The sequence below is a fragment of the Etheostoma spectabile genome, unplaced genomic scaffold (genome assembly GCF_008692095.1).
Source record: "Etheostoma spectabile isolate EspeVRDwgs_2016 unplaced genomic scaffold, UIUC_Espe_1.0 scaffold00018402, whole genome shotgun sequence".
Taxonomy (NCBI): Eukaryota; Metazoa; Chordata; class Actinopteri; order Perciformes; family Percidae; genus Etheostoma; species Etheostoma spectabile.
In genome coordinates this window covers 8,502-31,670 of record NW_022604241.1, presented here as the reverse complement: position 1 = coordinate 31,670, position 23,169 = coordinate 8,502, and the positions used below count along the sequence as shown (strand labels likewise).

Sequence of the window (23,169 nt, the reverse complement as noted above, 5' to 3'; positions counted from 1 at the left end):
TTATGTCCATTTAAAATTACTGGACCGTGACAACTGAGAACCGTCCGGGGAGGTCGCATCTGACAGCATAGAGGTGGTGGTCATCGCTTCTCGGCCTTTTGGCTAAGATCAAGTGTAGTATCTGTTCTTATCAGTTTAATATCTGATATGTCCTCTATCAGGGGACAACATATTAAATGGATTTTTAGCAATGGGAGTTGAAAAAGGGGCTTGCTCCGTTCACTCCACGCATCGACCCGGCATTGCAGCATCGCTGGGAACGGTGCACCCATCTTCTGTCTTGTGGAAAAACAATTAACGATGCACGTTGAGCTGCCCGTTGCCAAAACTGTCAATGGACCTGAAGAGCAATTGATATGAGTTGATCAAAATTGTTATATTTATTGCTGATTTGAAAACTATTTACATGACAGCATCGAGCTTCAGATCAATGGTGTTGTCATGGTAACAAACAAACTATATACAGAACGTTTTGCAACAATTAACACAACACATGCTGTTGCAATTATGAAGTAAAATGTAATGAAAAGAGTTTTCATATTCAATATAACTTTCTTTTTTTAACTTTTTATTTTTTTATGATCAGTGTGATTTTTTTTTTTTTTTGGTTCTTTTTTATTTTTTTATTTCCACCAGGTATATGGTGTGTGTGTGTGTGTGGGTGTGTGTGTGTGTGAGTGTGTGTGTGTGAGTAAGAGAGAGACACAGTGAGAGAGGGGGCGAGGGGGGGGGCAGCTGACAGTAAAAAAAAAAAAATCTCCGATGGCAGAAACGCAACTGGAGTCGCATTTAAAACAAGCAGCATGTCTGAAACCCACGTTCACCAGAAATCTACTGGTTACTATGTAAGGACTACAAACCCCACGTTCACCAGAAATCTACTGGTTACTATGTAAGGACTACAAACCCCACGTTCACCAGAAATCTACTGGTTACTATGTAAGGACTGCAAACCCCACGTTCACCAGAAATCTACTGGTTACTATGTAAGGACTACAAACCGAAGTTAAAAACAAACCTGAAGCTGAAGAAACCCTAAACGTTAACGGAACAGATCCGCAGACCGAATTGACTGACGGAGCAGGAGAGAGCGAGAGAGAGAGAGAGAGAGCGCATTTCTCCATGTTCTGTGTGTGTGATTGATCCGAGCGGGTTTGTAGGCGGGGGGGGGGGGGGGCGCTGTGATTATCACAGAACGCTGCGCGGCCAGTTGAGGAGTTTTATTCAATCCGAGCACGGATATTGACTCATATTACTCGGATAATACTTGTACTCGGCAAAAGTGCTTTATCCGTACCGGATACTCGTTTCAGCCGGACACTCGGATCACCCCTAGTGTATATGCAGTAATATAAAAGAAAGTTGATGTCATAATGAATTGTGATGATGACATAATGAATAGTGATGATGACATAATGAATGGTGATGATGAATCAAAAAGAAAGTTGATGTGTATATGCAGTAATGTAAAAGAAAGTTGATGTGTATATGCACAAATCTAAACCCCACGCATCGACCCGGTATTGCAGCGTCACCGGGAACGGTGCACCCATCTTCTGTCTTCTGGAAAAACAATTAACGATGCACGTGAAGCTGCCCGTTGCCCAAACTGTCAACGGACCTGAAGAGACATGGCTGGCAGATTTTACCGCCAGAAATTGTCCTAAAAACTGAATGATCTGTGAAACCTCGTTGGGTTCCTGGTATCAAAACGTTGTTATAATACTTGACAAGATAAAGCCATACAAAAGTGTAGCAAGATTTGCACTTTTGATTGGCAGAAAAACAGCAAGGACAAAATATTGGTGAGGCCTTGGATTTGGAAAAGCGGCACACCAAGTGAGAATTACCGCGAGGGTTGGGACTGGGAAGACTGGCGTTTTCGGCTGCTCTCGAGAGTGGGCTGTACTTACTCTGGTTTCTCTTCATAACGCACAAGTCTTTCGCCTTTTACTAAAGACTTCCGTGGAGAGGAACGCCTATGAGTTGAAATTATTTTTGGTGGGCTTTGCTGTTTGGCTAAGCCTTTTGTACATGTGAAAAACAAATATGCTCTCCAAAAGGAAACTCAGATTCTTAAACGTAGCCAAAATGTGACAGCATGGGAATATTGCACGTTGGCAGGAGCTTGACCAATTGGGAAAACCACAATTGCCGTCTTTAACTAAAACTTTTTGTGCTTCCCCATGAAGCGCTTGGACGGGGGTGCTAAGCAGCAGCTGTTATGTCCATTTAAAATTACTGGACCGTGACAACTGAGAACCGTCCGGGGAGGTCGCATCTGACAGCATAGAGGTGGTGGTCATCGCTTCTCGGCCTTTTGGCTAAGATCAAGTGTAGTATCTGTTCTTATCAGTTTAATATCTGATATGTCCTCTATCAGGGGACAACATATTAAATGGATTTTTAGCAATGGGAGTTGAAAAAGGGGCTTGCTCCGTTCACTCCACGCATCGACCCGGTATTGCAGCATCGCTGGGAACGGTGCACCCATCTTCTGTCTTGTGGAAAAACAATTAACGATGCACGTGGAGCTGCCCGTTGCCAAAACTGTCAATGGACCTGAAGAGCAATTGATATGAGTTGATCAGAAATTGTTATATTTATTGCTGATTTGAAAACTATTTACATGACAGCATCGAGCTTCAGATCAATGGTGTTGTCATGGTAACAAACAAACTATATACAGAACGTTTTGCAACAATTAATACAACACATGCTGTTGCAATTATGAAGTAAAATGTAATGAAAAAGAGTTTTCATATTCAATATAACTTTCTTTTTTTAACTTTCTATTTTTTTATGATCAGTGTGATTTTTTTTTTTTTGGTTCTTTTTATTTTTTTATTTCCACACCAAGTATATGTGGTGTGTGTGTGTGTGGTGTGTGTGTGTGTGTGTGTTGTGTGTGAGTAAGAGAGAGACACAGAGAGAGAGGGGGGGGGGGGGGGGGGGCAGCTGACAGTAAAAAAAAAAAATCTCCGATGGCAGAGACGCAACTGGAGTCGCATTTAAAACAAGCAGCATGTCTGAAACCCACGTTCACCAGAAATCTACTGGTTACTATGTAAGGACTACAAACCCCACGTTCACCAGAAATCTACTGGTTACTATGTAAGGACTACAAACCCCACGTTCACCAGAAATCTACTGGTTACTATGTAAGGACTACAAACCCCACGTTCACCAGAAATCTACTGGTTACTATGTAAGGACTACAAACCCCACGTTCACCAGAAATCTACTGGTTACTATGTAAGGACTACAAACCGAAGTTAAAAACAAACCTGAAGCTGAAGAAACCCTAAACGTTAACGGAACAGATCCGCAGACCGAATTGACTGACGGAGCAGGAGAGAGCGAGAGAGAGAGCGAGAGAGAGCGCATTTCTCCATGTTCTGTGTGTGTGTGATTGATCCGAGCGGGTTTGTAGGCGGGGGGGGGCGCTGTGATTATCACAGAACGCTGCGGGGCCAGTTGAGGAGTTTTATTCAATCCGAGCACGGATATTGACTCATATTACTCGGATAATACTTGTACTCGGCAAAAGTGCTTTATCCGTACCGGATACTCGTTTCAGCCGGATACTCGGATCACCCCTAATGCGTATACACATCAACTTTCTTTTTGATCAATTTATATACATATCAATTTTCTATTTGATTTATCATCACCATTCATTATGTCATCATCACTATTCATTATGTCATCATCACCATTCCTTATGACATCAACTTTCTTTTTAATGAATGCCTAACAAATCAACTTTCTTTTTAAATAATGCTTTCTTTTAGATTAATTCATACACTCATCAACTTAATTTTTGATTTATGCAAATACACATCAACTTTCTTTTATATAATGCATATACACATAAACTTTTGTTTTGATAAATGCATATACAGATCAAATTTCTTTTTGATTAATGCTTAAAAAACATCAACTTTCTTTTAATAAGTGCATATACACATTCAATTTAGTTTTTATAAATGCATATACACATCAACTTTTGTTTTGATAAATGCATACACACATCAACTTTCTTTTTCATTAAGATAAGATGGTGCTTGAACATGAAGAGCTTTGTAGGTGAGAAGAAGGATTTTAAATTCTATTCTGGATTTTACAGGAAGCCAATGCAGAGAAGCCAAACCAGGAGAGATGTGATCTCTTTTCCTGGTTCCTATCAGAACACGTGCTGCAGCATTCTGGATCAGCTGAAGAATCTTTATGGACTCTTTTAAGCAACCTGATAATAAAGAACTGGAGTAATCCAGCTTAGAAGTAACCAATGCGTGGACTAGTTTTTCTGCATCAATTTTCGACAGGATACTCCTGAATCTCTGAATGTGATGACTACTGCACTGGGGAAACTTCGGCAGGCCTGGCCACGATTTCACGTCAGGGAGATTTTTCCGTGAACGTCATGGAGAGTTTAACTTTGCAGAGTTTGATTGTGCGAAGTCAATACAAACAAAGAAATGTGTTTCCGCCCTGTTTCGAACAGGGGACCTTTCGCGTGTTAGGCGAACGTGATAACCACTACACTACGGAAACTGACGAAAAGCATTTATTTTGCATATTTGTGGGAAAATGCACCATTTTTATTTTACTGCAAATGTTCAAAAAGCTACAAAATAGAGATTTTAAACTAGATTCAGTCACAGATGCTTTGTCATGGATTTGAATGATAGCAAATATGTAGTAAACCTAAATATTTCTACATGCATTGACTGTGGTCTGAATGTTGGAATAGCGCCACCTATTTCTTGATGTGCCAAATATTAAGCTTGGGCATTCCTCGTTAGTATAATGGACAGTATCTCCGCCTGTCACGCGGAAGATCGGGGTTCGATTCCCCGACGGGGAGATTTTTCTACCAGCTAACCAATGCAAGGCCTCGAGGAAGTCACGGTGAACGCGTGGGACTACTCGGGAAAGTGGGCCTTGGCTCAAGCTGTGTTCAGCATGGAAGGAGAACTCCTGATCCTAAATGGGAATATTTTCAAGCGATTGAAAGAGCACAACTCCTGGACATGAACAAAACGTCACAAGGTGCCGCAGGAGTTGGGAGAGTGTCAAGTCTAGCCACCTTGGAATTCCATTTATGCTCTTTGCAGACTATGTGGTTCATTTGGCTTTATCAGGCATTGATCTACAGCTTCCACTGGGGTGAATCATGAGGGGGAAAGCGTGCCTTGTCTCAGGCTGTGTTCAGCATGGGAGGAGAACTCCTGACCCTAAATGGGAATATTGTACCGGATACTCGTTTCAGCCGGATACTCGGATCACCCCTAATATTTATAAATCTAAAAGAAAGTTGATGTGTATATGCATTTATTAAAAAGAAAGTTGATGTGTTTATGCATTAATCTAAAAGAAAGTTGATGTGTATATGCATTTATTAAAAAGAAAGTTGATGTCATAATGAATGGTGATGATAAATCAAAAAGAAAGTTAACCTGTATATGCATTAATATAAAAGAAAGTTAATATGTGTATGCATACATCTAAAATTAAGTTGATGTGTATATGCATTAATCAAAAAGAAAGATGATGTGTATATGCATTTATTTAAAAAAAGTTGATATCATAATGAATTGTAATGATTACATAATGAATAGTGATGATGACATAATGAATGGGGATGATAAATCAAAAAGAAAGTTGATGTGTATATGCACTAATAAAAAAGAAATTTGATGTGTGTATGCATTAATATAAAAGAAAGTTAATATGTGTATGCATACATCTAAAATTAAGTTGATGTGTATATGCATTAATCAAAAAGATATTTGATTTGTATATGCATTTATTAAAAAGAAAGTTGATGTATTTTTGCATTAATCTAAAAGAAAGTTGATGTCATAATGAATAGTGATGATAAATCTAAAAGAAAGTTGATGTGTATATGCATTAGTCAAAAAGAAAGTTGATGTATGTATACAGTGCCTTGTGAAAGTATTTGGCCCCCTTGAACTTTTCAACCTTTTGACATATTTCAGGCTTCAAACATAAAGATATAAAATTTTCATTTTTTGTGAAGAATCACCAACAAGTGGGACACAATTGTGAAGTGGAACGAAATCTATTGGATATTTTAAACTTTTTTAGCAAATAAAAAACTGAAAAGTGGCGCGTGCAAAATTATTCGGCCCCTTTACTTTCAGTGCAGCAGACTCACTCCAGAAGTTCAGCGAGGATCTCTGAATGATCCAATGTTGTCCTAAATGACTGATGGGGATAAATAGAATCCACCTGTGTGTGATCAAGTCTCTGTAGAAATGCACCTGCTCTGTGATAGTCTCAGGGTTCTGTTGAAAGCGCAGAGAGCATCATGAAGACCAAGGAACACACCAGGCAGGTCCGTAATACTGTTGTGGAGAAGTTTAAAGCCGGATTTGGATACAAAAAGATTTCCCAAGCTTTAAACATCCCAAGGAGCACTGTGCAAGCGATCATTTTGAAATGGAAGGAGTATCAGACCACTGCAAATCTACCAAGACCTGGCCGTCCCTGTAAACTTTCAGCTCAGACAAGGAGAAGACTGATCAGAGATGCAGCCAAGAGGCCCATGATCACTCTGGATGAACTGCAGAGAACTACAGCTGAGGTGGGAGAGTCTGTCCATAGGACAACAATCAGTCGCACACTGCACAAATCTGGCCTTCATGGAAGAGTGGCAAGAAGAAAGCCATTTCTCAAAGATATCCATAAAAAGTCTCGTCTAAAGTTTGCCACAAGCCACCTGGGAGACACACCAAACATGTGGAAGAAGGTGCTCTGGTCAGATGAAACCAAAATCAAACTTTTGGCCACAATGCAAAACGATATGTTTGGCGTAAAAGCAACACAGCTCTTCACCCTCAACACACCATCCCCACTGTCAAACATGGTGGTGGCAGCATCATGGTTTGGGCCTGCTTTTCTTCAGCAGGGACAGGGAAGATGTTTAAAATTGAGGGGAAGATGGATGCAGCCAAATACAGGACCATTCTGGATGAAAACCTTTTGGAGCCTGCAAAAGACCTGAAACTGGAACGGAGATTTATCTTCCAACAAGACAATGATCCCAAACACACAGCAAAATCTACAAAGGAATGGTTCACAAATAAACGTATCCAGGTGTTAGAATGGCCAAGTCAAAGTCCAGACCTGAATCCAATCGAGAATCTGTGGAAAGAACTGAAAACTGCTGTTCACAAACGCTCTCCATCCAACCTCACTGAGCTCAAGCTGTTTTGCAAGGAAGAATGGGCAAGAATTTCAGTCTCTCGATGTGCAAAACTGATAGAGACATACCCCAAGCGACTTGCAGCTGTAATCGCAACAAAAGGTGGCTCTACAAAGTATTAACGCAAGGGGGCCAAATAATTTAGCACGCACCACTTTTCAGTTTTTTATTTGCTAAAAAAGTTTAAAATATCCAATAGATTTTGTTCAAAAGTCAACTTTAACGTTAGTGGTTAGCGATTGGCGTTAGCATAGCAAGCTAGCGATTTTTAAAAAGTTTCAGTTAGGAACATGGTTGCAAGCATGTATGGACAGGACTGTATAGACCACAAAACAAGACTGTCGTAATTTTTAAATCAATTATTTAAGCCGAAAATACCAGAAATGCGTCTCTCTGGTCGATGCGGCAGCCATTGTTGCCTGTTGCACATTGTATATCGCTACCCCTCGGTTTCAAGTAAGATGGCATTCTCCCTTGATTTTCTTCATTCATTGTCTATGGTTCCTTGGGCCATACACCCCTTACCCCTCGATCAAAAACATTATTGGGACAGCACTCACGTGAACGCTCAAGACGTAGGGAAAGGGGTAGGGGTAAGATAGAGAAATGAGATTCAGCCTAAGACCTCTTGTGTTAATCTGACTGATAGGGTTATGGAACATAGTGGTAGACCAAGGCCTCCTGTGGTAATCTGACTGATAGGGTTATGGAACATAGTGGTAGACCAAGGCCTCCTGTGGTAATCTGACTTGAAGGGTTTTGGAGCGTAGTGTTAGACTAAGACCTCCTGTGACACAAACTAAGCAGTATGCTCTCCCTTTTATACCTCAGGCTAAGCTATGTCACAAGGGATAACCTCATCCAAACACCAAGTCATCACATTGGTTACCTTCCAGCAATGTAACATTTGCAAATGGCAGTGGTGGGATTTGAACCCACACCTCAGAGAGACTGGGGCCTTAATCCAGCGCCTTAGACCACTCGGCCACACTACCTGCACATGACTAGCTTCACATCGTAACACACACAGGAAACCTTAACTAACGTAATGCTTGTTAACTGTTATCACTCTTTGTCATTTTTCTCTGGCATTGTTGATTATTAGATATTGTAACCAGCATTAAGTGAGTAGGTTTAGGTCTGTGTGAATATGGGCTGAGCATTTACCTGGACTGAATTTGCATATTCACTTTAAAGAGCCATTACTCCTCCAACTGCCAACTATTGTTCCAGAGACAGTTACAGTGATGTCAACAATTACAGCAGTTTTATCATGATTCATCCCCCCATGGAAATCAAGTTGAGGGTCACAATGTCTTGATGCATCACCTTTTCTGATTGTCTACCATTGTGTCACTAGCAAAGGAGATTAGCAGAGGATGGTTTCGATCCATCGACCTCTGGTTTAAGGGCCCAGCACGCTTCCGCTGTGCCACTCTGCTGAAACCACCCCAGATGGGACTTGAACCCACAATCCCTGTCTTAGGAGGCCAGCACCTTATCCATTAGGCCACTGGGGCTTTACAAGTACCATATACACCAGTTCAGGAGAAATACATGTGCAGTTCTGGAGACGTGATGAAACAGTAACCTTGACCTTTGACTTCCAAAATCGAAATAAGTTCATCCGCGACTCCAAGTGGTTATGTATACCAAAAAAAAAGTGATTCCCTCTAGAGTTCAGAGATCTTGCATTCACAAGAATCGGATGGACAGACATGAAGACGCAGTCACCTTGACATTGAACCTTTGACCCCCAAAATCTCATCATTGATTTACGAGTTCTTGTGAATGTTTTGGCAAAATTTGAAGAAATTCCCTCCAGGGGGTCCTGTGTCATCACATTCGCAAGAATAGGAAGTGCTTTCATACATGTTGTTGCCCTTTGATAGCTCAGTTGGTAGAGCGGAGGACTGTAGTGGCATGAAGTTGAAATGAACCTCTTTTCAAGAGTTTCCCTTCACGGATAAATAAGTATTTCTGATTCTGATGTATAGATGGACAGACGACCCACAGCATAATAACTTCTTGCCGAGACATAACAAGAAAAAAAAAGAAGATGTTGGGGAGACAGAGTTAAGCCCTGACTGAATAGAGAACTTCAGACAAAAGTTGTGAAATAGTGCCAAGTGTGACCAGAAGAATTGGAAAAAAAAATACCTTCTCTTTTCTCCTGTTTTGTACACAACCCAAGTTTACAAAACAAAAGATAACTTTCACCGAATCCCTCAGTTAAATCACAGTCAATATTTGTCTCACAAACCGTCTCAATGTCCAATTCAAATCATTTATCCAACAGAATTGAAACTTTAACTTACCCCGCTGTTTGAAATTGCTTCCTTGTTGTTTGGATTTCAGAGTGGACTCAGCGAGCCCTCCGTGGTTTCTGACCCTCTCTCTCTCAAAGATGTTTGGTGAAGTTTAGAGGCAGGTGATCATCAGATCCCTGGATGCACGCCCTCATCAGTCACCGGTGGAGTCCCTTTCTGATTCCTCCTTGAAATCCTGTTTGTGACGCCAAACTGTAGTAGAAGTTTCTTGTTACAGCAAGGGAGGAATTTGGCTGGAATTAAGACTCTGTATATAGAATAAAGACTGAAGGCTGCAAACTGAATCAAAGTTTAGTCTCCGGTGAAAGTTTAATTGTTTTCTGCAGAGGAAAATCAAAATGACAAGAACAGCCTTCACAATGCAAAAAGTTACAGAGTGACAACAGTTCTGTGTGAATACAATCAGTGATACACTTCATTATATCCAGTGCCCCCAGAGGAGAAAAACCCTTGTTTGGAAAAAAGTTTAATCTCAAACATAACAATCAGTAGGCCTCAGGCAGACAGTTAGTTCCATTAAGTATTTCTGAATCTGCCCTCCTTGTGTCAAGTGTCTTGACCGGTCGTTCTATCTTAGCTGAAAAAGAACATCTTGTCTCTTGGATAGGCCATGGTCTCGACCTGGGACCTGCTATGATAAACACAAAACTGTTTCTGTCAGACTTTAGGCCATTTGTCCTTGGAGGACAAACGCAAAGTCATAGCAAATTCAGTTGTCTTCTACAAGGAGAAGACACTGAGGACAGATTCAGAAGTCATATACTCTGAGAGGCATTGGAGATCTTATCATGAATAATTAATATGAAAATCATTGGTTAAATGTAATTTTCCATTACAAGTTACTGTTTGAAAAAATGAAAAGAATTGTTATTGACATAGAGGCAGATAAAGTGTTTATGACCCCTCAATGATGACAAAAGGATACATCCGCTGTCGGGGGTCTGATTTAAAAGAAATGGTAGTCTTTAAAATGTTGGGGTTCTAGCGTTAAATTAATGAGGAAGAATTTGACAAATCAACTAAAAACAAGTCCAGGAACTTAGTCTTTCAAATGTTACACCTGTATCAGTCAAGTCCTGACCATTCCCTGACCGGGAATTGAACCCGGGCTGCGGTGGTGAGAGCACTGAATCCTAGCCACTTGACCATCAGGGAGTCATACCTTCCAAGTTTATCTTTGTAGATGTGAGTTTCCTTTTCACTTACTGGAATGACTCATATTGTTTTAGGCGAGGAATGGCGCCTGGCTAGAGCTTCAGAAGGCAGGACATGACAGATTACACATCTGTCACATAGTCAGTGTGTATTCTTAAATACCAAGTCTCTTGCTGTTCCTTGACTAGTTGGCCACCCCTGCTTTGCATCGCTCCACGTAAGTAGAAAGCAATCTGTTATGCACCTTTGCATTGCACTAAAATGTCAAAATTTGGACCTGAATCCAACAATAACAATACTCGACACTCACATACAAACACCTATAGGATTATTAGGAACACCATACTAATACTGTGTTTGACCTGATTCTTCATAGAAATGTTGGCCCATATTGATAGGATAGCATCTTGCAGTTGATGGAGATTTGTGGGATGCATATCCAGGGCACGAAGCTCCCGTTCCACCACATCCCAAAGATGCTCTATTGGGTTGAGATCTGGTGACTGTGGAGGCCATTTTAGTACAGTTCGGTTAATTACAGATAGAGAAGTGTCCTGGAGGCTGCTTGATTGCTTATTTGCTTATTTGTACCATAACAGAGATCTAATATTTTATCAAATCGGGTTGGGCAAGTAACCTTTATGGTTACTTCTTGACAAATAAAGCAAGTAACCACACAATGAAAACTACTGCGACGGCTGGGAATCGAACCCAGGTCAACTGCTTGGAAGGCAACTATGCTCACCACTATACCACCATCGCTAGACAAGACAGTTAGTGTTCTTAAACGTTGTCTTTTTCTTTTTCCTTTTTATTAAATTAAGGCATTAAGATCAATTTCCAAAAGTTAATTTTTTTGCAAAGATTGCAAGGCAAATAAATTTTAACAGCCACATTAAGACAATTACAAAGTAACCCTACTATCACCTTAAGAAAATATCAAGGGTTAAAGGACGTATGTGTCAACAGGATTTGGAAAAACTTGGCTAAGCTAAGCAGATCTTGTCTGGGCACCCAACCATTGACCAATCCTATCGCCCTCCAGGTAGCTCTGCCTGGAAGGCGACGTTGGGAGCTCTAACCCCCAAACACCGCAAGAGATTGGTCCACACTGACAGTAATGCAGCCCAATATGATAGACTTCGTCTTAGTTTTAATAACCTATGAAACTAATAATGAACAAACTAAAACAGCATAAGCTTAATTTAGAATGGCTTTGGGACGATAGGCTATTCAGAGGTGGATAAACGCACTTTGGAGGTGGGTAAACGCCATTTCCGAATTTTGAGAGGTGCATAAACGGCTTTTACGTGCGTTTAGCCTCCACTACATCACTGACTATAGTTAATAATTACTGTAAATAAAATCTGTAAAACATGTAAATTTAAAGTGCTTGTTGTGCTGTCTACCAGTCAGATTACCACAGGAGGTAATATCTTCTGCAGCTCTTTTAAAGACTCTACTATAATACCAGCTGGAGATGCCAGGTCCTCATACATGTAAAGCATGAGCTCTACCACTGAGCTACATCCCCTGAAGATTTTGGAATTCTTTTGACTTTTTTCTGAGATCGACTCAGACTAATCTTTATTAATCCTTTTGGGATGACTCTCGCAAGGAAATTGAAATATGTTGTTTATGGCTTTAAAACCTGTAAATGCAACTGCGGTGGCTGGAAATCAAACCTGGGCAAAATGATTGCACTGCTACGATATAAATCATAGTCAAAAAGTAACACACCTGTTGCCTTTCTGCTGGACAATACAACGCTCACTGCAAATTTTGTGACACAGACAGATAATAAATGGTGGAGAAAGTTGGCTTCCAGTACCTATGAAGTAACACAACACTGTTCATGAAGGCACATCTGCAATTGGGGTTACTGTGATGTGTCATTGGTTTGCAATTACTCTAAAAGAATACCTTTCGTTGACGGCAGGATTTGAACCTGCGCGGGGAGCCCCCCCCCAAACGGATTTCTAGTCCATCGCCTTAACCACTCGGCCACGACAACATGAAAAAAAATGCTCATACCTTTTTGCACAAATGTTCATACCCTTTTCAGTTTGTTAGCAGTGGTTACCAGACACGGGCAAAGTGCAAATCGTAGTGCACTGCCTGTGTCTGTGGATCCACGTGGAGGCCGCTTGATTGATTGATAAAGTCCCTTATTTGTACCATAAAAGAGATCTAATATTTTATCAAATTAGAGGGGCAAGTAACCTTTCTGGCATCTTGACAAATAAAGCAAGTAACCACACAATGAAAACTACTGCGATGGCTGGGAATCAAACCCAGGTCAACTGCTTGGAAGGCAGCTATGCTCACCACTATACCATCACTGGACAATGCACTGCTCCCTGCAACACATCTGGTCAGTGAGACTGATTTTTGCATTAATTACCATGAACACAAGGAGATCGCCTTTTAATATTTCTCTCTTTCAGAATAAGAGCTTTTTGCAGCTCTTTCACAGACTGGACACTTGTTGGAGATGCCGGGGATTGAACCCAGGGCCTCATACATGCAAAGCAAGCGCTCTACCACTGAGCTACATCCCCTAAATCTTTTCAGATTTCTTTTTTCTTTTTTTCTGAGATCATTAAATAAGAGAATAAACCTGGGTGAAATATGTAATGTTTATTTTGTATATGGTTTTCAAAACATGGCGGTGGCTTGAAATCAAATCTGGGTAAAATGCTTACACCGCTATGGTATAAATCATAGTTGAAAAGTAACACATCTGTTGCCTTTCTGCTGGACAGTACAACGCTCACTGCAAATCTTGTAACACATCTGGGCATCGAGTAATGCATTGGTGGAGACGGGTGGCTTCGAGTACCTATGAGATAAAGTGTCCTGACCAAACAAAACATGTGTCACCCTCCCCTCATGGCTTCCCTAGCCTCATCAGGGGTCTTAACAGCAGAAAAGCATGAGCCTGTGGAAGCTTCAGGAAGTCCTCACAAAAGATTTTAATGCCATCTAAATGTGGGGAGGACGGACGTTCCTACATCACTGTACCTGACTTCTTGGCCTAGAATAACTGGGTAAGGGCATTTATCCAAAGTCCCTACAGTTAATAAGTACTTCTGGTCATTAATCTCCACGAGAACCTCGCTGGTAGGGTGTTCAGATTCATTACCATGAATAGACTTTAGAATCAGACTTCAAACAGGACTTAAGAAAGAAAGACAGACTACTTACTGCCTTTACTCAATGGAAAATTGCTGATAACATGTTTTTACGTGGCTCGTTGGTCTAGCGGTATGATTCTCCTCCTCACCTATTGTTCTTGAATTGCAGCTCAAATTTCTAGAATAAAAGCTTAACTTTCTAGAACTGCATCTTAACATTCTAGAACTTCAACCTAACATTCTAGAACTGCAGCTTACCATTCTAGAAATTAAAGCTAACATTGTAGAATGGCAGATTAACATTATTTTACTTCAACCTAACATTCTAGAACTGCCAAGTAACATTCTAGAACTGTAACATCTCAGAACTTTTAAGAAAAATCTTTGGACCGCACCTCAAAACTTGAGAAGTGCCTGGCTAGCTCAGGCGGTAGAGCATGAGACTCTTAATCTCAGGGTCGTAGGTTCGAGTCCCATGTTGGGTGGTAGAGTTTTAGAGAGTGGGAATCCCTCAGTTCTGGACAGTATCAGATTGCTGTATTGGGGTGGATCGGCTGTCAGATTAGCAGTTCCATCCCAGTATAAAAATCCCTGAAATTTACCAGTCTAAAATGTGCCTGCATTCTACAATCATGGCCTGTGCTGACCTCATGTTCCTCAGATCAAACTAAAGTCTGGTGACAATGCATGTTCAAATTCTAAAACTTCAACCTATTGTTCTAGAACTGCAACTTAACATTCCAGAACTGCTGCTCAACATTCTAGAACTGCAATTAACATTTTAGGACCGCAACTCTTAAAATTCTACAACTTCAACCTATTGTTCCAGAACTGCAAATTAACATTCCAGAACTGCAGCTTAACATTCTTGAACTTAAACCTAACATTCTAGAACTGCACCTTACCATTCTAGAACTACAATGTAACCTTTTAGGACTATGAGCAACCTTTTGGGAACGCAACTTATACAAATTCTAAAGATTTAACATATTGTTCTTGAATTGCTAACTCAAATATCTAGAACGAAAGCTTAACATTCTTTTACTTCAACCTAACATTCTAGAACTGCAACTTAACTTTCTAGAACTGCAGCTTAACATTCTAGAATTTAAAGCTAACATTGTAGAATGGCAGCCTAACATTCTTGAACTTCAACCTAACATTCTAGAACTGCCAAGTAACATTATAGAACTGTAACATTTCAGAACTTTTACGTAAAATTTTTGGACCACTACTCAAAACTTAAGAAGTGCCTGGCTAGCTCTACCCAGAACGTATTTGTCCACTTTCTCATCTCCTTTTCTTACCAATCAAACCCAAAGCTCCCTTCCATTTTTTGCCAATCACGAGAGACTTCATATCCATTTCTTGCCAATCAAAAAAGCGCCTCCTCTTGGCAACGCCCATCTCCATTTCCTACCAATCCAAACGCATTTTCTGCTTCGATGGCAGCTTTGCTGCAATCGCAAGAGAAGACGACTCATCTCGGTATTTTTCCACGGAAAATAAAGTAAGTTATTACTGGCACCACATCTCATGAATTAAACTTGTCAAAAGTTCATGTAATTGATGTATTTGTTTGACCGCAATGTCATATTGTTGTGCACTTTGCTAGTTAAGAACAAGCTTATAACGTTATGCTACTGTAAGCAGTAGTAGCTAGTGTATTAACGCTACAGTAACGTTAGGCCAAACGTCACCGTCACATGTTGTGCATTAAACCTGTTACATGTTCACGTAATGTATGTAGCTATGTATTTATTTGCCTGCGAAGTCATGTTGCGGTGCACTTTTCTAGTTGAGAAGAGTATAACGTTAGTCAACAGGATAGGCTACGTTATGTGTATTACTTTATGTATAAAGTAACATCAATATGTTAAGTAACGTCAGGATCTTAAGTTAACGTTAGCTGTAATTTAATTTTTATTTTAAAATATTATATTATAATATATTTTATAATTTTTAGAGGGAGAGAGAGAGAGAGTGAGAGAACTGATAAATTGATTGAATTGACATCAGTCCCTTATAATTTATATTACTTTAAGATTAGCATTCAAACGTTTACCCCAACTTTAGTCCACTGTGGTATTTGTTGACATAAATATAATTGTAATATAATAATATTAATATTGATAATGATTATAATAAGCCTCAATTATGACTCAAGCCCCTGTACTAGCATGTTACAACATGCTTTACTATAAGATGAAGGTAGATAGATTTAGATGATAGAAATTAGCTATTCCATGGTCATGCCTGTAATATATAATTATTTGATTAAATCTTATACTATAGTTTTGTCTTTTTGGATACAATAAAGGGACCTTATTAAGTGCCTAACTATTGACATTATTGTCCTATTGCCCTATTGAGTTTTAATCTCAGATGGCTTCTAAGGCTAAGAAGCATCGTGCCATGGGGGACGATGAATGGCTGTCCCGGCTGAGGACGTTTGCCCGCTACAGGGGTCTGGCCTACTGATGCTGGGAATAGACCAGCCCCTAGGCAAAAGAGATGGCATGAGCTCTATCTTAAGGTACAGCTTTTTACATGTTTTTTTAACAACTATCAACAATTAATTAATGTCATGTAACATTCTGGTGCATTTTAATTTTGGTGAATTACAGATAGAGAAGTGTCCACTCCAGCAGCGGGGGCAGATGTCTCTTTTTGGTGGAGCACAGGTCTGCACGTGTGGATTTCACACTAAGAAGGTAAAGTTTCATTGGGATACTTAAATGATAGAAGTATACTAAAGATGCAATCATAATGTATGTTGTTAAATTGACTTATATTTGTGTCTGTTGATTTCTTTGATATTTGTATTAGAAAACTAATGTGCAGACAGCCACACCTGCTGCTGCAGCTGGCCCAGCTCCGTCAACTGCTGCTGACCCTGCTGCTCCAACTGCTGCTGACCCTGCTGCTCCAACTGCTGCTGACCCTGCTGCTCCAACTGCTGCTGGACCCTCTGCTGGTCCAGTGCAACCAAATTATCCCTTGAAATGGTACCCAGCATTACTATTCAATGAAACATATAAACAGAATCAATGCAAACAGTAGCTTTAATTCCATGTATATTGCTTTGACCTGTACAACTCTATGATCATTTACTGTAACTTGGGACATTTCATCCTTCCCCAGTTATTCAAACCACGGTTCGGTGGCTCACACACTGCAACACTGAAGCCCAACCTCAGTATGCCAGGAAACCTTCTCAGGTATGATGCCACATGTTGGTTAATTATAATGAATTCTGTTAATAATGCCTTTTATTAGTTTGCACTCCCTTCTTCTTAATAAACTGAATTAAAATGACCTTGTGTTAAACTTGAAACTTTAAAATTGTATCTCTTTGGGAGAATAGTTTGGGTGCTACTCTGCGTGCAATTTCTCTTTTCTTCCAGGTCGTTTCCAGCATTGCCACCACGTCATCTGGCAGTTTGATTGACACCTCTGCAATAAAAACCACAATCCCTCTTGCTGCACCTCAATCAAACCTTGCTGCTGTCTCTGTGTCTACCCCAGCTACCCACCTGCTGCTGTCTCTGTGTCCACCCCAGCTACCCAGCCTGCTGCTGTCTCTGTGTCCACCCAGCTACCCAGCCTGCTGCTGTCTCTGTGTCCACCCCAGCTACCCAGCCTGCTGCTGTCTCTGTGGTCCACCCCAGCTACCCAGCCTGCTGCTGTCTCTGTGTCCACCCCAGCTACCCAGCCTGCTGCTGTCTCTGTGTCCACCCCAGCTACCCAGCCTGCTGCTGTCTCTGTGTCCACCCCAGCTACCCAGCCTGCAGCCGTCTTCATGCCTGAAGAACAACTAGTAAGAGGGATTAAAGAATAGCTAAGAAAAAGAATACCTAAATGGGTAATTATTCCACAGTATTGTGTGCGTAATATTAGTGATAACTTTTAATCGTTGGTCTGATGTTGTTTTTCAGGCTGTGGATGAACACAACATGCCGGGAATGGATCTTGTGGACAGTCTAGCAGAGTATCTGGTGGGTCTGAAGAACCATACTGGTTTGACCTTGAGCAACCAACAGGCCAGCACCATCATTGACCTCTGCAGAGCCTGCTGCCATATGACCAGCAACGGGTGGTGTTTGCTGCCAGACACCAAGACAGGCTCATAGTAGGAAAGTTCAGGTCTCCAAAACTACGGGCAGAGTTTACTCCTGGTGTGGAGAGCCTGAAGCGGTGTGTGCTGGGATCCATTGCCTCCCCTGCCCAGTGGCCAGACTGCTGCCGCTTGGTGGAAGCCATTTGTATCAGACTCTGTGATTTACACAAAAATCCGAAAAGGAAAGTAAAGGGTAAAGAACAGGACTATGCTACAAGATGGAGTTGTGTCCTGCAGGATTACCGCAAAATCCGGCAGCTTATTCTGGGCAATGGAGCCATCATGCAGAGCACTACACTGCAGCTGGTTGAGATCAATCAAACAACCCTCATGCAGTGGCATAATAACGGGGGAAGCGCCAGGATGTTACACTGATCCTGCAGGGAATAAATCTACCTGCCCGAATTGCTGTGGCCTCGGAGGCCCTTCCACCTGCCAACATCCACGCTGCTGCTCCTCCTCAAACACACTGCACTGAACATGTTTACAACCTGCCCCCAGCACTGTGGGTTGGCAAAGACAAAGTGGTGGCAGGAGTAGCCCCTGTCACCACTGCCCCACAGGCTATCATGCCAAAGCCATCAGCCCAGAATCCACTTTTTCTACAGCCTCCTGCCCCTGTCACCGCTGCCCCACAAGCTATCATGCCAAAGCCATCAGCCCAGAATCAGATTTTTCCACAGCCTCCTGCTCTGGTCCTCTGTCGTTCTTCCCTCAAGCAACCTCTGTCTATCCTCAAGCCCCAGGAACTTTGTTTGCTGTTCCAACACTAGCATACCGTGCCCCCCATGTACCGGTTGCCCCTCTTGCTCCATCCGCACCTCCACCTGCCAGTGGTCGCCCTGCCTCTAAGGCAAGGTTTAATAAGAGGAAGGTGGAGTACAACACTTGCAGGAAGTGTGGACAATTCAGGACCGCAGAAACTGGGCACAGCCAATATCAAGGCACTATCTACTGCCCAAATACAGAAACACTGTCAAAAGAGTTGTGGTTGGATCAGATTAAAAAATCAAATATGTAAATGAATGATGTAAATAGAAAATGTAATTAGTTAGATTTTGCTATGCATACAATACTATGATGTATTGTGATTTATATGTTATGTGTGTTTTACTCTTTGTACAGAATTAGTTTGTTGATTCTCTTATTTTCCTCCCTGGCGTAAAAACCTTTGTATAGTCAGTCATTTCTTGTGCTAAACAATATTATTCGTTACCTAAAGACATATTGTTTTGTTGAGATCAGTAATTTAATAAAGTTGGCATGTATTATATTAATTGGCTTCATTTCAATATTATTCTAAATTATAGTGTACACACTGCTGAGCATATGACTTGCCTTTATACACCCTACTTCCCTGCAATGATTACTGGAAGACATACTAGCTTTTAGAGAAAAGAGAACAAAAAATGCTTGGTTTTACCTGTCATACATTGTTTAAAGAAAAAGAAAATTATTTATTACTAAACAATACTTAATATAAAGACTAACTTTTAATATTGACCAAATATAGCACGATTACTAAATGTATGCAGTACTAAAAACAGATATATTGTTCAAAAGTCAATCTAAACGTTATAAATTATTTGTTTAAATTTTTTCCCAACCTTCCTAATATCTTATTCCTCCAAAACTTTGTTTAGTAGAACATTAAAGTTGTGGACAGTGTAATTGGATCTTCTGGCACTAGGTGGGGATTGAACCTGTGACCTTTGAATCTACGTTAAACTTCCCTTATTTCCCAGAAACATTCAAATTTCAGCAATTAAATTAAAATCTGACTTAATAGAAACTATAAAACTCTTACACTATGTGTGTAATTTAGCATCTTTCTCATCTTTTCTCTCATTTCTTCTTTTTTCCTCCTTTTTCCTCTTCCTTTTCCTCTTTTTCCTTCTTCCCTCCCTCTTCCCCTTTTTCCTCTTCTTCCCCCCCCCTTACAGACTATTGTTCCCCAGCTTTGGCGCAGCGGAAGCGTGCTGGGCCCATAACCCAGAGATCGATGGATCAAAACCATCCTCTGCTAATTGCTATGCGTTCCGGGAACGTTCGTTTTTGGTTACAGCGAACATTCTCGGAACGTTCTCCTAACGTTCTCTAAAAGTTACAACCTTTAGAGAACGTTAGGCGAACGTTCCGAAAACGTTGCAACCTTAAGCGAACGTTAGGAGAACGTTCCCTTAACGTTGCAACCTTTAGAGAACGTTAGGGGAACGTTCCCTTAGCGTTGCAACCCTCAGCGAACGTTACGCAACGGTCTCTTAACGTTGGGAACGTTCGCTGTAACCACACACGAACGTTCCCGAACGTTAAGAAAACCTTCCAATTAACCAGCAGACAACCAAACTACAACCAAAACAAACCTTCAGGGAACGTTCCCAGAACGTTAAGAAAAGATTAGATTCCCCTAACCTTTAAACTAACACCCATACCATTTGTGTGTATGTATGTACTGTAAATACACACGTACATACATACAAAAGTTAAATTAGTAGAAGGAATGAACAAGCAAACTTGATGGCATTTCAAACTTTAATATTCAAACAACTGAAAAAAATACAACAAGATAAGGATGTAGTGCAAATGTAGTGCAAGATGCATAAAGATGTGTTTGTAAAGTGTGTGCAAAATAAGTCACTAAAAAAATATAATAAAAAGTTTAAAAAGGGGCTCCATGGCTCAGTCCTTCTCAGCTGGCCTATAAAGAAATAAACAAAAGTTAGACATGTAATACTAAGAATGAACACATTAACAAAATAATTTTTTTGATGAACTTTATTATGACCATAACGCAGAAGAACTTAAATTTACGTCTGTGTGGGGCAAACTTCAGATTGCCCAATCAAATCCTCCGCTTCTTCTGCAGCTCAGCGCAGGGAAGTTTTTCTGGCAGGCCCGCTAGAGTAGAAGTCAAAATGAAGCAAAGTTATAGGTCAATTAAAACCTCTTGTCAGCCAAGCTAAGCATAATACTAATGTGAACATTAAAATAACACCTGCCTGTTATAACCATGCATACAGCCAGGTCCTGGAAGGCTCTCTTTGTTTTTCTTCAGTGCAAGCTGTACTGTCTCAGGACATCATTCGTTGCATCTTGCCGCAGCATGCGGCGGACGGCATCACCTCCAGTACAACCACCGAGGGTCGACAGGAAAAGTTGCTGTAAAACATATAGTAACAAATTATGCATACAGTGTAGAGCTTGTACAATCTCATTTTGTAAGAGAAGTCAGTTCAGTTAAGATATTAGATTTTATGCAATTATATAGTGTTTGTCTTAGGGCAGAACTATGGCCACTTAATTTCCATATTGTTCCTCCTCTCCATACACACATACAAACATGTGAGCAACTTGAGTCTTACCTCTCATTTGATCTCCATGTCTGAGCCACCTCCCTCTGTGTGAGTTCTTCTGTTTAAAACAACAAAAACGTTATGTTACTCTAGTGATCCTTGCCATTTAATTGTATTTCATTGCAAATGCAAAAACCAAAGCAACTGTACCTTCGACTGGGTCCCAAGATGAAGTGGCAGTCCGTGGTAGGGTCACTAAAGACTCATCCTGCTCTGGGCAACCAGCTGGTTTCCTGCATGGCGTTGATACATATAATAAATAAATTATATATGATTATTATATAAGATGAAGTTGATAGGTTGCCTATACATGAATCTATGAACCTATTCTTTTATATTAGACAAAATATATATTACAAAACTTACATGCAGGTGGTGGAGGAAGTATTATCTGCTGAGCTGAAAAAAGACAGGAAGAGACACACATCAGAACAATCACATGATATGCACCATGTTGACTGTCATTGGTTCCATGTTAAGAATGACTGGTTTATATGCATGCATACATTTTAACTTCCAGACAGGGCTTCCAGACGCACGCTCCATCCTGGACAGTTTATCTGGTCGTGCAACAGATTCATCTGTAATACAGAGACCATATAATTAATAGTGTGTACCCATTGCAAAATCTGTGATTTGAAATATGTGAAAAAATGTAGTCTATAATAAAGGTCTTACCATCGCTTGAAGAATCTGTCATGAACCTCCTTGGGCGTCGCGCTGCCTTTTTTGGACACTTGCTGCATCTTCTGTCTGGATGCTGGAAGTGTCCCTCAGCCGCCGACACCGGTCCACAGCTTTGGCGTAGGAATCTATGTTAATGAACATTTGTGATCCAGTAGTGCAAAAAAAGAAGAAGAAAAGCAGTTCCATACAGAGAAAAGTATTTATTTACATATAGTATAGCAGCAATAGGTTACCTGTACACAGCCTATTTTTTAAACTGGATATTTGGCCCAGCTGCTGTTGGCAAATGGCACGCTGTGATTGGAGCAGAGGGAGGTGCCATGGAGCTCCTTTAGAGCATGAGCAGCTAATCCATCTTCTCCTCAAATGTCTCCACCCGAATTCATCTGAAATAACAGATCATACAATTTGTACTGATTGCAAAAATATTTAAATGTATACAGTCAGTGTAAACATTGTACGTGACAAGATTTCTGCATTGTAGCCCAGATACTTTGTAATGGGGAGACACAGCATCCACAGAAATGCATAGTTTAGTTTGTAAAGCCAGTACTGCAGCTGTGTTGCAACACATTACGTCCCTTGCTGTATCCTTCACTCAGCTTGCCGATAACTGGCTAAAGTGCGTTGCAAGATGGCTGCCGATCTACCTGGACTAAGGATTTTGATTATCTTGGCTTTATTTATGTACTGTAGTACACTAATTAAAAAAAGACCGAAAACGGATATCTTATTTGTAACATAAACGAAAGCATTTTAACATGATTACACAAAACATACAATGCAACAAAGCAGAAACGTCATGCACAGCAGCAAACAAGTGCAAATTTATGCAATCCATCTAAAGCACAACTCTGGCCTCGCCCTTTTGAATGGGAGTGCTAGGGGCCTTCTATGATAGCATCAAAATCAACATTTTTAAAACACTAAGAAGGCTCGACACAACATGAAACTTTACTCCAAGTCTCACCTGGGGCTCAAGACATGAACTCAGCATTGAGAACATGGTTTGTGCACAAATAGTTTACTAAAAAGAAAAGATTTGGAGCAGCTCACTCACTGCATACTAGCATAGCATAATGGCGGACGACGTTGAAAAACTAACTAAAGTTAGTTGTTGACTTCAGCCAAACTTTTATTTTTGGTCAACCTA

At 40.6% G+C, this 23,169-nt stretch overlaps 9 non-coding genes across 9 annotated transcripts; 4 read left to right on the top strand and 5 right to left on the bottom strand.

The window, feature by feature from the left end:
- The first annotated feature begins 82 nt into the window (after positions 1–82).
- LOC116680320 (U2 spliceosomal RNA) lies at positions 83–273 on the top strand. Its single transcript, XR_004329748.1, has one exon. It is a non-coding gene; the product is annotated as a U2 spliceosomal RNA (small nuclear RNA).
- A 1,636-nt stretch (positions 274–1,909) lies between these two features.
- LOC116680324 (U5 spliceosomal RNA) lies at positions 1,910–2,026 on the top strand. Its single transcript, XR_004329752.1, has one exon. It is a non-coding gene; the product is annotated as a U5 spliceosomal RNA (small nuclear RNA).
- Positions 2,027–2,304: 278 nt separating this feature from the next.
- LOC116680322 (U2 spliceosomal RNA) lies at positions 2,305–2,495 on the top strand. The gene has a single exon (XR_004329750.1). It is a non-coding gene; the product is annotated as a U2 spliceosomal RNA (small nuclear RNA).
- Positions 2,496–4,484: 1,989 nt separating this feature from the next.
- On the bottom strand, positions 4,485–4,557 carry trnav-aac (transfer RNA valine (anticodon AAC)). The gene has a single exon. It is a non-coding gene; the product is annotated as a tRNA-Val (tRNA).
- Positions 4,558–4,798: 241 nt separating this feature from the next.
- trnad-guc (transfer RNA aspartic acid (anticodon GUC)) lies at positions 4,799–4,870 on the top strand. The gene has a single exon. It is a non-coding gene; the product is annotated as a tRNA-Asp (tRNA).
- Positions 4,871–8,148: 3,278 nt separating this feature from the next.
- On the bottom strand, positions 8,149–8,229 carry trnal-aag (transfer RNA leucine (anticodon AAG)). The gene has a single exon. It is a non-coding gene; the product is annotated as a tRNA-Leu (tRNA).
- Positions 8,230–8,681: 452 nt separating this feature from the next.
- Positions 8,682–8,754, bottom strand: trnar-ccu (transfer RNA arginine (anticodon CCU)). Its single transcript has one exon. It is a non-coding gene; the product is annotated as a tRNA-Arg (tRNA).
- Positions 8,755–11,409: 2,655 nt separating this feature from the next.
- trnag-ucc (transfer RNA glycine (anticodon UCC)) lies at positions 11,410–11,481 on the bottom strand. Its single transcript has one exon. It is a non-coding gene; the product is annotated as a tRNA-Gly (tRNA).
- Positions 11,482–13,208: 1,727 nt separating this feature from the next.
- trnaa-ugc (transfer RNA alanine (anticodon UGC)) lies at positions 13,209–13,280 on the bottom strand. Its single transcript has one exon. It is a non-coding gene; the product is annotated as a tRNA-Ala (tRNA).
- Between the last annotated feature and the right edge of the window lie 9,889 nt (positions 13,281–23,169).